Source organism: Dama dama, chromosome 5, assembly GCF_033118175.1.
Source record: "Dama dama isolate Ldn47 chromosome 5, ASM3311817v1, whole genome shotgun sequence".
Classification (NCBI taxonomy): domain Eukaryota; kingdom Metazoa; phylum Chordata; class Mammalia; order Artiodactyla; family Cervidae; genus Dama; species Dama dama.
In genome coordinates this window covers 81091419-81106431 of record NC_083685.1, presented here as the reverse complement: position 1 = coordinate 81106431, position 15013 = coordinate 81091419, and the positions used below count along the sequence as shown (strand labels likewise).

At 37.0% G+C, this 15013-nt stretch overlaps 1 protein-coding gene across 3 annotated transcripts in view; it reads right to left on the bottom strand.

Moving 5' to 3' along the window:
• VMP1 (vacuole membrane protein 1) overlaps positions 1 to 15003 on the bottom strand; it is a 119147-nt gene extending 104144 nt beyond the window's left edge. Inside the window, exon 1 of one of the 3 annotated variants that reach the window (XM_061142664.1) lies at positions 14853 to 15003. The gene's annotated coding sequence lies outside the window, so the exon portion shown is untranslated. Of the gene's footprint in view, positions 1 to 14658; positions 14819 to 14848 lie in introns of those variants that run through there. The other 2 variants (XM_061142665.1, XM_061142666.1) reach the window with 2 other exon arrangements.
• Positions 15004 to 15013: the final 10 nt, after the last annotated feature.

Sequence of the window (15013 nt, the reverse complement as noted above, 5' to 3'; positions counted from 1 at the left end):
CATATAAACTGTGCTGATGTAATCATTTGACACAAAAACACCAGATTACCTGTGCCTGTATCACTCTTTCAGGTGCCAGTAAAGCAAACCTTGCTACTCAAAATGTGCATCACTTCAAAGTCTCAGTGCTGCGTCCTCTGCGTGTGCCCTGAGTCCTGCTAGATTTAGACTCAGCTGATGAGAATATGACGTAGTCATGGGTTCAATCTTCCTATAGTTTGTTAGTTAGAACTATTTTATCCCTTGACTAAAATTCCAACTATACTTTAGGCTTCATAAAGGAAAACAAATGTAAGACTATAGAGGCTGAAGAAAAAGCCTACATTCATTACCCCAACAGAAGGTTTCTTCTTTCAGACACAATCCATTTCTGGACACCTTTTTTTGTTGCCTTCATTTTTCAATAAACAAATTAACATATCAGGAAATAAAGCATAGATTTTCCTCAGCACAGATGGAGAGCCTGAAGCAGAGGACTGTGAGTCTAAAATCTGGATTTGCACACCAGATTTGCTACTAACTAGTTGCGTGATTTTAAGTAACTCATTTTTTTCTAGATCTTGATTCTTTGGATCTACAAAAGGAGAACAAAAATTCTCACATCCACAGGATTGATGACAATGAAGGAGTGTGTATTTGGGCATGCTAGCGTGCATATAAACATAAATGGCAATACACCAAACGGGGAGGTATGTGAAGCAGTAAACTTAGCAACTGTCTATGTGAGAGAAAGTACTTCATAGCACAGGCCTCATGCCTACCACATAGGTTACATCAGTGCTTTTCATTCAACACTCAGTATAAAAGTTCTGGGGTCAGTAATGGCCACTGAAGACACAATGTGAATAACACAAGATTCTGATCCTCCAGCAGGTCTTAGTCCGGTAGGGAAACCAGATGAACATAAGACTTCAATTAAAACATAAAACAATGAAACAGATATACAGTAAACACCTTAGCAGAAAGAAAACAGGTTTTGGAATCTAACAGAACTGGATTCAAATCCAAACTTCCCAGTATCTATTTTAAGCTTTGGCAAGTTTTTACATCTCTCTGTATATCAGTTTCTTTAATTTGTAAAACAGAGATAACACAAAGGGTACCCAGGATTAAATAAAATAAGGTACATAAAATACTAATATTGTCTCATCTATAGGCACTCAATATATGCCAGTTACAATGATGATAATGTTAGGTAGTTAGAATAGGAAAAAGGAGTCCAAAATGGCGGTGGCTAAAGGTTTCCCTGGTGGCTCAGATGGTAAAGTATCTCTCTGCAATGCTGGAGACCCAGGTTCGATCCTTGGGTCAGGAAGATCCCCTGGAGAAGGAAATGGCAACCCACCCCAGTACTCTCACCTGGAAAATCCCATGGACAGAGGAGCCTGGTAGGCTACAGTCCATGGGGTCACAAAGAGTCAGACACGACTGAGCGACTTTACTTTAAAGACAAGGAAGGGAAAAGCTTGTGAAAACAGAACAAAGGAAGGTCGGAAAACCGGAGTGAGGACCTCAGGTAAAACAAACAGCACTCCAGGCTAGTCCAAATTTACACACGGAAGGCCTAGGAGGAGGAGAAAAAACATATAAAAAGAGGAGCCAAAATTGGGCCGGGGCCTCTCTTCTCTTCATGTCTTTTGGGTTGGCATGCCCTCACGCCTCAAGGATGTATTTTCCTTTGCTTTGTAAACAAAACTGAGCTGTAACACTGGTCCGTCCAAGGGCTGTAATGCTGGTCCGTCTAGTAGCTTCAAATTTTTGTTGCAACAAGACAGAACTGAGGAAATTACAAACTCCCCCGACAATAAGGAGACAGAAAGTACAGGATAAAGTATGGGAGCTCAGAGGGCAATACATTCATAGTAGTCATAGAAGTTGTAACTTGATTCTGTAAACTTAAGTCATACTTCTGTGACGATGATTTCAAAGACAAGCAATTACAAAAAAATATGAAGATAATTTGTGAAAATCTGTATGATCAAAGCATCACAATAGGTTTACAAAATACAATGCATTCCACAAATCATACTTTCTGGTTTTATTAATAAAATTAACTGACTATATCATAAATGAACCATATAATAAAGAAGTTAAAGATTTTCCATCTTCCAATCATTCAATAGGAAGTTAAAGATTTTCCATCTTCTAACCATTCATATATAAGTTCTGTAAATACTTAAAACTGCAAACTCATATTCAGCCAAATTCTGCAGGCAATTCATTTTCAAGATGAACAGCCATTCACCTACATCACAATAAAGAACATTTAATTAATTTGTGATGCAAAGATGTAAGAAGACAAAAGAGCTGATGTGTTATGAAGGAAAACTCTAAAACCTTTCCCCCTACAAAATATCAATAACTCATTTCCCCAGTCTTACTCTTACCCATGGTATCACCTTTGAGAGACAAAGTTTTATTCAAAACAACTTGGGTCTGTTTAAGTTCTTACTTAATAAAATGGTATTATGCAACCACTCAAAGATGTTTTACAAGACATTTCAAGAGGAACTTTTACTTGAGCAAATAATGTGTTCTTACACAATATGCTAAAAAAAGAAAACAGTCCACTGACATTTCCTACTCAAAAAATTCTCTAGAAAAAAAGTCTGGAATTTTGTTTTGTAAGAAATAACATAAGAGACTAAGTTATTTTAATTTGTCTGTTTCTTTACAAACAAAATAAATTCACAGTTTAAAAAACAGTTTTTGAAAAACTTTTGCCAACCTCTAGCCCCACTTCCCTACTAGAGTGGGGAGACGAGGCTGAAAGTTCAAACCCTCTAATCACCTCTAGGTTTTTCTGGTGACTTCTCCCCACTCTGGAGGTAACAACGGGCCCAAAAAAAGGTGCCTCATTAGAATAAAAGGTGCTCCTTTCACTTACATCACTCAGGAAAATAACAAGGGATTTGGGAGCTTTGTGCCTGGAATTGGGACAAAGACCAAATATATATTTCTTATGCCATAATTACTCAATTACATAAGGACAGAATTACACACTTACAGAAGAAGAGAATATGCTAATTATGGGCTGAATTGTACCTCCCCCCCTCTTATATGCTGAAGCTCTAATCCCCAAAGTGACTGTATTTATATTATAGTTGGGGCTTTTAAGCAAGTAATTAAGGTTAAATGAGGTCCTAAGGGTGGGACCCTAATCAGATAGATCTGGTGTCCTTAGAAGAGGAGAAAAGAGACACCAGAGACCTCTCTCTGTATGCATACAAAGGAAATGCCATGTGAGGACACAGAAAGAAGACAGCCATGCACCAGCCAAGAAGAGAGTTGGCACCTTAATTTTGGACTTCCAGCCTCCAGAACTGAGAACATTAACTCAGTGCCCCAAAGCTGCCAATATGTCTCGACTGATCTGAGGCCAAATCAGGACAAGCGGCATTTCACCTGTACTCCACACTTCAAGACCGAATGCATTCATGCTACTCTAATTCTGTTCTCCTTCCCACCTGAAAATAGCTTTATTCCCTTGGAGCTAAAAAAAAATCCTACCAACATCGCTTACTAGTTGTATAACCTTGGGTAAGTAATTTAAGCTTTTGCATTTGAGTTTATTTGTAAAATATCCCCATTCCTATTTTCATGTCATCCTTAAATGTTCTTCGTGTTGCTCTGGGGACTCTCATTTATTTTCTCTACTTTAAGAAAAATTATATATAATTGTCCTGCACAGCGTCTGGCTGGCACACAGCAGGTACTTAATGTTAGCTTCTCTACATACTTTCCAGGAATGTCTCAATTTTCCAAAACAACCATAGTCAATACTGCCTGAGTATTCATTTATAGGCACTTGTTTTCCATATTTCTATACTATTCAAGAGCCTGCACGACTGATTTTTACAGAAGCATCGATAGAAAGATCTTGGTTTGTTATGCTAGATAACAAAAATGAATTATTTTTCATCAATGCAACCACTTTGAAAAGTACCAAAAGGATAATCTGTTAAAAATCATTATAGGATAAAAAAGAAGACGTATGCTTCTTGGCAAGAAAACTATGACAAACCTAGACAGTGTGTTGAAAAGCAGAGACAATACTCTGCCAACAAAGGTTCTATGTGTAGTCAAGGCTATGGTCTTCCCAGTGTTCACATACAGTTGTGAGAGCTGGTAAAGAAGCTGGTAAAGAAAGCAGAGGACCGAAGAATTGATGCCTTTGAACTATGGTGCTGGAAAAGTCTCCTGAGAGTCCCTTGGACAGCAAGGAGATCAACCCAGTCAATCTTCAGGGAAATAAACCCTGAATACTTGTTGGAAGGACTGATGCTGAAATTGAAACTTCCATATTTTGGTCATCTGATGCAAACAGCTGACTCATCGGAAAAGTCCCTGATGCTTGGAAAGATTGAAGGCAGAAGGAGAAGAGAGCATCAGAGGATGAGATAACTGTATGGCACCACTGATGCAATGGACATGAACTTGGGTAAACTTCGGGAGATGGTGAGGGACCGAGAGGCCTGGCTTTCTGCAGTCCATGGGGTCGCAAAGAGTAGGTAGGACACGACTGGGTGGCTGAACAACAACAAAAAAGCTCTAGCCAATGTATCTAGGTAAAGATGAAATAAACATTTTTAAGGAGAGCCACTTTTCAGTTTAATGAAGTAGCACAAATTCTGAAAATGTTACTAAATATTGTCAGTCAGATCCCTGGATGTGGGAATAAACCCAAAGTATTACTAGCCTGTTTAAAAGACTGAAATCTCCTCAAAAAGGAACCTAGCATATAGACGTGTTCCTGACCTTCAATGTAGCCTTGCACAGAGACTGTTATAATATCAATTTGAATGGCATGCATTGAAGTTAGTTTTGTTTCTAAGAATAAAATTGTTGAAATAAACTCTACAGGTCTATGGATGGGATGAGAAGACAAAAATACGAAAGCAGATTAACTCAAATATCTAAAAATTTTCACTGTGAAAATATATCTAGATACAAGAAATGCTTTCAAAGGCTGTAACTAGTAGATTTTAAATACAGCTGAAGCACACTTAAAACCTAAGGTTGATATTAAAATATGTGGAGTTTTTTGTTTCTGTTGCTCAGAAAACTGCTAAAATCAGCTCACAAAGGTTCTTTGTAGGCTGTGCATCCAGTGTACTAAGACTATAATGCTCCATTCATTTTAAACATTAGCTACACTTGTAACGCAAAAACAATGTCAAACTAAATTACTGTGAGTTCCCCAAAGTGACACAAAAAACACTGGAGGATGTCATGAAAATACAACTTACTGAGTGACACAAGACTCACTGGAGAATTTACCAAGATGAAAATAAAAAGGAAACAATTTTCTTCGTCACTGAATTCCAAAATAAAATGAACATACCTCCTTTTAAGAAAACCATCTATCCACATGATTCTACTTTCTCACAAAAATATTAAGTCAGCTTTCTCAATAAAACTACAGTGTTTCTCATACAAGGCACACAGACAGCCAACTTGAGAGTATTACATCTCTTGGTAAACTTTTTTGCTTTTAGAGTGTATGCCCTTGGTTGGATTATTTAGTATATTCAGTCACAGACCATTCCAAAATAGTTATAGACTTCCCTAAAAAACAGGTTAAGAAACTGCAATTTCTTCTTGGAAACGTAATAAATAAATACTGTAAGTGAAGAGTAATACATCTTGACCAGTGAGATTCTGACACAGTTTTCTGTTTGTACAGGAGCAGAAAGGCCAAGATAATTCCAACACCATGCACAGTATCAGAGTGATTATCAGACCATCTGACTCCGAACCAGAGAGTATCCATCACATGGTAGTGACAGTTCAACAATCTGTTCTCTGAAAATTCACAATTTGAATGAGAATATATGAAAAACATTCCTTGAATCTAACTCTCTAAAGTTTGGGGAAATTAAAAAAATTAAAATCCCAAGTTAGTTAACAATTTAAAATCATTCAGAATGTCAATAAATCGCCTAATAATGGGTTAGCAGGTTATAAGTATATTTTTCTGTCCTAAAATATCCCTCAACTTAAGGAAGCGAAATGTAAAGTATAGGCAACTCATCAAAGTCTTCTAATTGCTGAAAAAGGCCACTGCTCCAGGTCTAATTTTTAACTAAATTTTAAGTAAAAATCCAAATTAAAACAAAATAAATACAACCTGAAAAACACTTTAGGAACTCCCTTTTTGCAAGTCTGATAGGTTTTGGGTGTAAAAACACAATTTTGTCTTCATAGGCAAAATGCATAACTTGTAAAATTACAACCTAAAAATCCCGTTTTTCACTTTCTCTCAACCTATTTCTAAATGTTCATTCAGTTTTTTATAACCAATGCAATCTTAGCAAAACATTTTCACCAAAAATATGGAGAGTACGAGTAAGGTCAAGAATTAAGATAATTAAAGGAGTAACAGTCTAGATTTGGGAGACTCTGCTGAGAGACCTTCAGAATGTCATTTCTCACCCTGACTCTCCCTTTCCTCATCCAATTATTAGGCACATAGAATAAGAGACTGCCATAATTTTCTTCCTATTCTAGTAGTCTACGAATCCTACTCAGACTGAGGCCAGGGTTTTGGATTTCTATAATAATAACTACTTCTGTACAGTGATATATAGGTTGCATAAAGAGTAGCTAATCTACTAACAACGTTTTGTAGGAAACAGTCATTTTTACACTTGCCTTATACAAATCAGAAATTGAGGGCTCCAAGGGCCCCAAAGAGCAACTCAGCAGCATATAAATGACAAGGTAAGAGTTTGACCTCACTTTCTCAAGCCCAAATTCAATTTCTTCTACTACACAAAACAGTCAAATGACAGTATTTTCAATTCTCACCAATGAATTCTGGGGAAAAAAAAAGACCAAAAAAAAAAAAAAAGTCTCAAAGGTTTAGCTTGTCCTAGCATTATAAATGTTCCCCATTATTAGAATTAAGAGAACACTAAGCTCTATTGCTTCTCATTATTCAAACTGACTCATCTGTAGGTTATTACTGTTTGTATATTTCTTTGACAAAACTTTACATTCTGATTGCTTAACAGACCTCACTATTTTATTCCCCCTAAATGCCTGAGGAAGAAACATAAGCTACTCTATACAAGTCATTAATATGAAAAGTTAAGTCACAGAATATTTTCAAATGACAAGGGTACATGCTTCAGATTATTTATATCAAAATGAAGGCTTTAATCAAGATAATTCTAAAATTTGTGATTTATAAACAGACTGAATTCACCTAAAAGAATACAGCACCAAAACTTATAACATAAAAATAGGTTAAAGATACACAAAGATATGAATAAATGCAACATTATATTGGGAGGTTTCAAAACAACTATTAATTACTGATATTTCAAACAAACAAAAAAACAAGAACAAAACATCCAGTAAGACAGAAGATTTTAACCACAAAATTAAGAAATAAAATATGGGGGTGGAGGCAGATATGCACAAGATTCAGCATATGACAATTAGAAAATATAGATTTTTTTCATAAACCACTTATGATTATTAAGCTAAGAAATAAGTCACAAAAAATTCTAAACAATGGGCATCATAGGCCACATTCTCAACCCAGAAATTATGTCAAACTTTAGGAACAAAAATATAAGATTTGCACATATTTAGCAGCTAATGCACACAATTCTAAATAACTTGGGTCAAAATAAGAGAAAACTGAAAAATGCTCAAAACTACTGGAATTAATAAGTGAATTTAGCAAAGTCACAGGAGAAAAAGTCAAAATCAATATTTTACTTGGAATAAACAGAAAGTTAAAATTTTCAAAAGTGCATATATAATAGCATCTAAAATACTTAGAGGTAAGTTTGACAAAATTTCTCAAGGTTTTAAAGACCCATTCTAAAAAGGTTTTAAAAATAAATCACAGAGGATCTAAATAAATGGGAAACCATGTATCATGCTCACCATTAGGAAGACTCAATATTGTTACTATGTCAATTTCCCTCAAACTGATGTATAGCTTTAATGCAATCTCAAACAAAAACTTAAGCAGGCTTTCAAAAAAATCCAAAGTGACAAATGGATTCAAAATTATATAGAAGTACACAGAATTTAGACTAGCTAAGACAATTTGGATAAACAACAGAAGTGGAAGACTTGCACTAATTGATTTCAAGACTTGCTTTACTACAAAGCTACAGTATTCATGACAGTGTGGCTTTGGCAAAAGGACAGATGTAAATTAATGGAACAGAGTAGAGAATACAGAAACAGACCCACATACATAGGGTCAATTAATTTTCAACAGAAGTACAAGGCAATTTAATGGTGAAAGGAATAGCCACTCAACTGAATATTCTTATAAAAGAAATGAACATTGACCCTTATTCTCATATGATCAACTGATTTGAAATGGATCACAGATCTAAACATAGGAACTAAAACTATAAAACTTCTAAAAAGAAAAAAACAAAAACAAAAAATTGTGGCAGTCTTGGGGTAGATAGACATTTCTTAGGATTTAAAAAGCATGAACCATAAGAAAAAAAATGTATAAACTGGACTTCATCAAGTTTAAAAACTTTTGCTCTCTGAAACACACTGTTAAAAAAAAGGTCAGCCACAGAATGAGAGAAAATACTTGCAATATATATATCTGACGAAGTTCTTATATCCAGAGTATATCTATCTTTCTATACATACGTTAGAGTAATAAACAATGAAGATGTGTTTTACAGGCATGGAGACAGACAAACTGACCAAGAAACAGAAAAGATGGCTTCTCCAAAGATTTTTGTTGGACTTTCCTGGTGGTACAGCAGATGAGACTCCGCCTGCCAATGCAGGGGATGTGGGTTCAGTCTCTGGTCTGGAAAGATTTTACACGCAGAGGAGCAGCTACGCCCATGCGCTACAACTACCAGGCCTACACACTAGGGCCTAGAAGCCACAACTACTGAAGCCCATGAGCCTAGAGCCTGTGCTCCACAACAAGGGAAGACGCTGCAATGAGAAGCCCACGCACCACAAAGAAGAGTAGCCCCCAGTGGCCGCAACTAGAGAAAGCCCATGTAGCAACCAAGACCCAGCACAACCAAAAATAAATGAATAAACAAACAGATAAAAATTTTAAAAAAGATTCTTATATATTTGGAACTCTACATGACAGAAATGGCAAGACAGATTAGTGGGAAAAGAAGAGACTATTCAAAGTGATTATCCATAAAAGAAAAGAAAATCTGGATCCCACTTTGAACCATGCACAAAATTCAATTCCAAATGGACTGAAGATTTAAAAGTCAAGAATCAAAACTTGTAGAAGAAAACATAAATTCCTTTCTGCCTTGGGGTAGGGAAGGATTTCCTGAGACACACAAAAGAGCTAACTATAAAGAAAAAGACTGATAAACTGGACAACTTGAAATTAAACTTAAAATTCATCACAAGGTATCTTAATGAGACCACAAACCAGAGGAACATATAACTGAACAGAACTAGTAGCCAGAGTACACACAGAATTTTACATTATTAAGAAAAAGACAAATAACGCTACAAAGCTGAAATAGGCAAAAGGCATGAAGAGGTATTTCATCACAGAGGATCTACCTGACCTTACTGATAATCAAAAAATATAAACCAAGGGACTTCTCTGGTGGTTCAGTGGTTAAAAATCTGCCTGCCAATGCAGGGTTTGATGCATGGTCCGGGAAGACCCCACATGCTGCAGAGCAACTAAGCCCCCATGCCACAACTACTGAAGCCCACTCATCGAGAGTCTGTGCACCACAAGAGAAGCCTCCACTCCCTGCAGCTAGGGAAGGCCCATGTGCAGCAACAAGGATCAGCACAGCCAAAATAAGTAAATAAACAAATTTAAATACATACATAAAAACACCAAGATCATAGTGAGGTATCATTTGCATCCATTATCGTCTTAAAAAATGTTTTATTGACGTATAGTTGATTTACAATTTTGTATATCCACTGACTTTTGCAGGTGCTTAAACAACTGAGCTCAAAAACTTAGCAACTTAAAAGAAAAAAGTCATTTACTATTTCTCATGGTTCTGTGAGTTAGATTGGGCAGTTCTGGTCTGGGCTAGCTTGGCTCGAGAGCTGGGCTGGTCTAAGTTGGATGCTTCAACCAGTTGTCCACACCCCAGCAGGTTAGCCTGGGCCCTTCTTCACGCGGTGGGCTCCGGGTTCATTAGAACATTACGAGAAGACCGGCCCCGACGTCCAACTGCTTTTCAAGTCTCTCCTTGTGGTCATGCTTCCTGATGTCCCTTTGCCCAGAGTAAATCACATAGTCAAGTACAGAGACAAGGGGTGGAATAACAGGCTCTAGAAGTAAAAATCATATTGTTGAGGGGTATGCATATAATGATGAAAAGAATTTGTGACCATTCTGTAATCCAACAATTTCATAACCCACTATATCACTCTTTACTTGCATTCCTTTGTATTGAAATTTGTATTTCTCATCCTCACCTCTAGATTTGTATACCTAATGGCAGAATTTGCATGAATCCTAATCACCTCAGATTTAACATGTACTTTCTTCTCCCTCTCCATCCCCCTTCTTGTAATAAACCTGGTCCTTCCCAAACCTTTCCTCTCCCAGTACTTGGCACAACCATCCACCCAGTTACTAAATCCAGAAGAACAGTCATCCCTGACTCTTCTCAATTCCTTACCCCTCACATCCAAGACCAAGTCCTACTCCATATATATCTAGTGTCCACCCACTGTGCTCTCCACGTTTTTACATCCACTCTGATCCAGGCCATTTTCATCTCTCACTTGGACTACTGCAATGGACTCAATGTCTCTCTCCATTTCTACTCTTGCCCCTTCAATTCATCTTTCACGAGCAAGAATAAACTGCTTATAAATCATACTCCTCTCCTACTTGAAACTGTAGAAAGACTAGTGCTAATTACACTAAAAATCAAATCCAAACTCATTTCCATAGTCTACAAACCTCTACATAATCTGGACCCTGAATGTTTCCTACCTCATCTCACATCATATATTCTTGGTGTACCCTGCTAGTCTTAAACAAGGACATATCCACATTAACTCTCTCTCAAATCCTTGTTTGTTTCCTTCATAACATGTATTACACTGTGCTTATCCTTTCATTTTTGTATTTTTTTTCTCTATAGGGTTCCTAACTAAAATATCTATTAGTTTTTGTTTCCCACTGTTTTCCCCAGAATTTGGTAAAAAGCTTAAGACATAAGGTGTTTGTTCACTGATTGGACGAATGGACGGATATGGCAAGAGATACTGCAAAATGATCTTCTCATGCAAAGAAAGTAAGTGCTACAAGACATCATTAAGCATCAAACCCCCAAATTTCAATTCTCAAAGTCTGTCTTATAGCTTACACATATAATGTAAACTGTTAATAACACAAAAAAGTTGAGGTAATGCCCTACAAGAACAACTCATTTGGTTAAGAATCCTACATATGTTGTAAGATATTCATGAAATGTGAATATATACATGTATATATTTATTGAAACTTCATTAATAATGAGGTAACAATAACCAAGTAAGCAGCAACACAAAGATATGCTTTCCAAAGAGGGTTGGAAAAACATTCTTAGCAACTGCTCAGTAGACCACACAATGACATAACAACTCTGGTTAACTATCTGGCCGGCTTTTCTAAGGCTTTACTTAAACCTTACTCAATTAACCCTAACAATAAAGTTATGTACTAACCTCAATATCTAGGAGTAAACTGAGATAATAAGAGGTTAAGTAATTAGCCTAAGGGTTACCCAGTAGTAGATGTGGAATTTGAACAAAGGCCATCTAAATTCAAAGCCTAGGCTCTCAACACTATTTATGCAGTCCTTCCAGGGAAATCTATAAAGACGAAGATTTTATTAATGAACCTCAAGAATAAGAGAAAACACCACAAAGACCTACTGAAAAGATTTTTTCATTTCTGGAACACTTACAAACTCTTTAAATTATAGTTAAGAGACTAAATAAGTTTGGCGAAATCAACAGAAGCAAAAAGATTATTAACAGGACAAAAAATTAACTCTTCTACAGTGGCTCTTTACCCAGAATGAAATAATTACACTGAAATTATAAACAGCTTGGGGAAATTTTTTTATCAGGAGCAAAGAAATTAATACAGCTTCCTCCTACTCATTAGCAAGAACACTCACTCAAGTAGAGACATGTGTTACAAAGATCTTCTGTCTTTTCCACTTGCCAGAAAGAAGACACCTTGATATCCGATAGTAGTGAAGCATTAACTCAAGAGTAACTATTCTGAAGAACAGAACTAAATTTTTCCTTTCTTTATGCCACTCCACTGCAAATCTTGCCAAGTATAGTTTTTGTTTTCCTAGAATTTACAAGACTAAATCAGCTAAAAAGGGGAAAAAAATGTATTCACACATATAGATCCCTTTAGTACATAAGAAACCATTTTCGTGCACGCCAGGAAATATTGCCAAACCAAATAAAGATGCCTGGAGACAACCTCAGCAGAAAGAAAGAACACTTGGGACCTCATTTCCAGTTCAGGTTCTGGCACTACCTAAGCCATATGACCTCAGGCAAGCCAATTACTGACTGTTTCTGGGCCCTAATTTTCTCCTCTGTTAAATGAGAAGAATCCAACTATGTGTTCACAGAGGTTGCATCTCATTCTAAACATTGTTTTCAATAAGTTTCAGTGAAATAACGTAAGGCTTTAGTTAACTACATGTAAGCACCCAAAAGTTCAACTTCCTCTACACTTGTAAATTCTTAAGTGACAGTACCTGATGGCCAAAAAAGATCAAATTTAAACTCCCAAATGCAAAACTAAACTCATTTTCAAGTCACCGACTTATTAACCAAGGTGACTAATACAGTAGATTACAGTTTCAACTACTCCTGGCTAGCTTTTATTGCGTTCAAAAGGAGGGCAAAGATCATCTCACAAAAGTATGTGATAAAATTTTCAGAGAAGAGACATACTTAATAATACAAAACATCAAATTCTGAAATGATCAAAGTTAACAGTATTCTCCACTGATATATTTTCTGCTTTCAAAGTAAAATAACAGTATCACTATATTGTCATCTATAGTGATTTCACATTTACTATCTCACTTAATCATTGTGCCAATCTGTGAAGTAAGCAGCATTTTAATCAACACAATTCAGGTCAGTTTAGAAAGTTAGGTAACTTACCAACCTACGCTCAGTAAGTGTTGGAGCCCAGACTCCACTGTAGGTCTTCTGATTTAAAGTTTAATGATCTTTGCAATCCTAAAAAGTGATAATTCAAACCAAACCCAGGAAGAAGTTGGAAAGTGAGAAAATCTGGATAATCAGTCCCTGAATAACTGGACTGAACAAAAAGAATATAAGACCAGGTTTAGCAGTGTCAAGTCAAAAAGCAAATTTAACAGCTGTTAAAAATGGTAAAATCTAATTTATATAATGCCACATCTCAAAACTCTTGTCACCTGATTTCAGACAACTGTGAAAAAAATTTTTAACTCAAAAAGAAGAAAAATATAAACAAGAAAAAATATATAAAATAAAAACAAACTGATTAAACTAGCTATAAGATATTAAATTGCTAAAAGGCACATTAAATCACTTATTGAAGTCTTTCAGAAATTTGGTTATTCTGGAATGTTAATCACAGGAATTAAATTATGCTAATCAGGTAGACTATAGTCCTCAAAGGAAAAAAAAAATGCTTCAACGTTTTAAAACAATATGGGCAAAGAAGTGTAATACAAAAATCTCTACTGTAGAGTCATTTCACACCTATATAAATTGGCCTCATATGTCTGGGACCCACTACCTCTTCCAAAGGTCAATAAAAACATAATCCATAATGCATAGAATGCTGCCTAGTAAATATCAGTTTCTTACTATTATCATTTATGCTAAGAATACACAACTAAAATCAGGGCTGATGACAATACAATTAATAGGTAGTAAGCAGTCAGAACATCAAATTCTCTATAACATTAGAAATACTTGTACAAACTCCTCCAAAGGATGAGTGCAATCTGTCTACAAATTTTTTGACAAGCTCTAAAGGAGAGGTGAAAGACATTAAAGTTAGGAAAAGGAGCTATGTTGTCAAGACAGGTATCAGTGCCACAGCTTATATATTATGAGATTTTTTTGGTATGAATTTTCAGGAAAACAAACAAACAAAAAAACAGTGCAAAACTTACTGGAGGTCACAAATAACTCTCAAGCAGTGTGACATAGGGTCACATATGGCTTCCTGGAAGTTTATTAGAGATGTAGCTAACCTTCATGTTTTATCGCCAACACCCCCACCGTAAAGAAATACAGGCGGTCAGGGATTTGGAAAAGGCAGAGAACGCTATTCCTCATGGAAGTGGGAAATAACGTGAAGGTCCTCTGCCAGAGATCTACGGAGGGAGGCCCCATTCCCTTGGCCACCAACGCTTTAGAAGGCACTCACACGTCTGAATTGTGTTCAGAAATGAATAGATGATGGAATCAAGGGGTAGTGGTTGGGAGAACGAGAACCCCACTGACAAATCCCGAGAAACAGCTTGGTCATCAGCAGGGGAGATCTTAGATTTACTCTAAGGTTTTAGACTCCCAGAGACGAAGAGGGGCTGGGTACTCTACAGAAGCTCAGGACGGCTTCCGATCCCACCGCGATGAGGGGAATGGTCGGGAGTTCAGTGCATGGGTTCAGCTTACCAGTGGCCAATCACCGGGAGGTGTCCCAAATAATTTAGATATTGTCGGACCGAGACAGAGTCAGCAGCGCTCTACAACACTACTGGCAGTCGAATCACGGTGCCCTACATCTGCACCATCTGGGCGCAGAAGAAGTCGAGCTCTGAGGATCGTCTCAGGCGTCCGTCCCCAGTTCCCCGCGCTCGCTTACCTACCCGCTCTCACTCCGGCTTCTCGGATCTGGGGATCCTGAAAGCGACTCCCGACCGACTCTCACACCCGCCGCTGGGCTCCGGCCAACAGGAACTCGCTCGCGTCACTTCCGGTCCGTTTCCCCCCGCGGGAGACCGCCTCCAAAAGAAAAACGTTCCCCTCT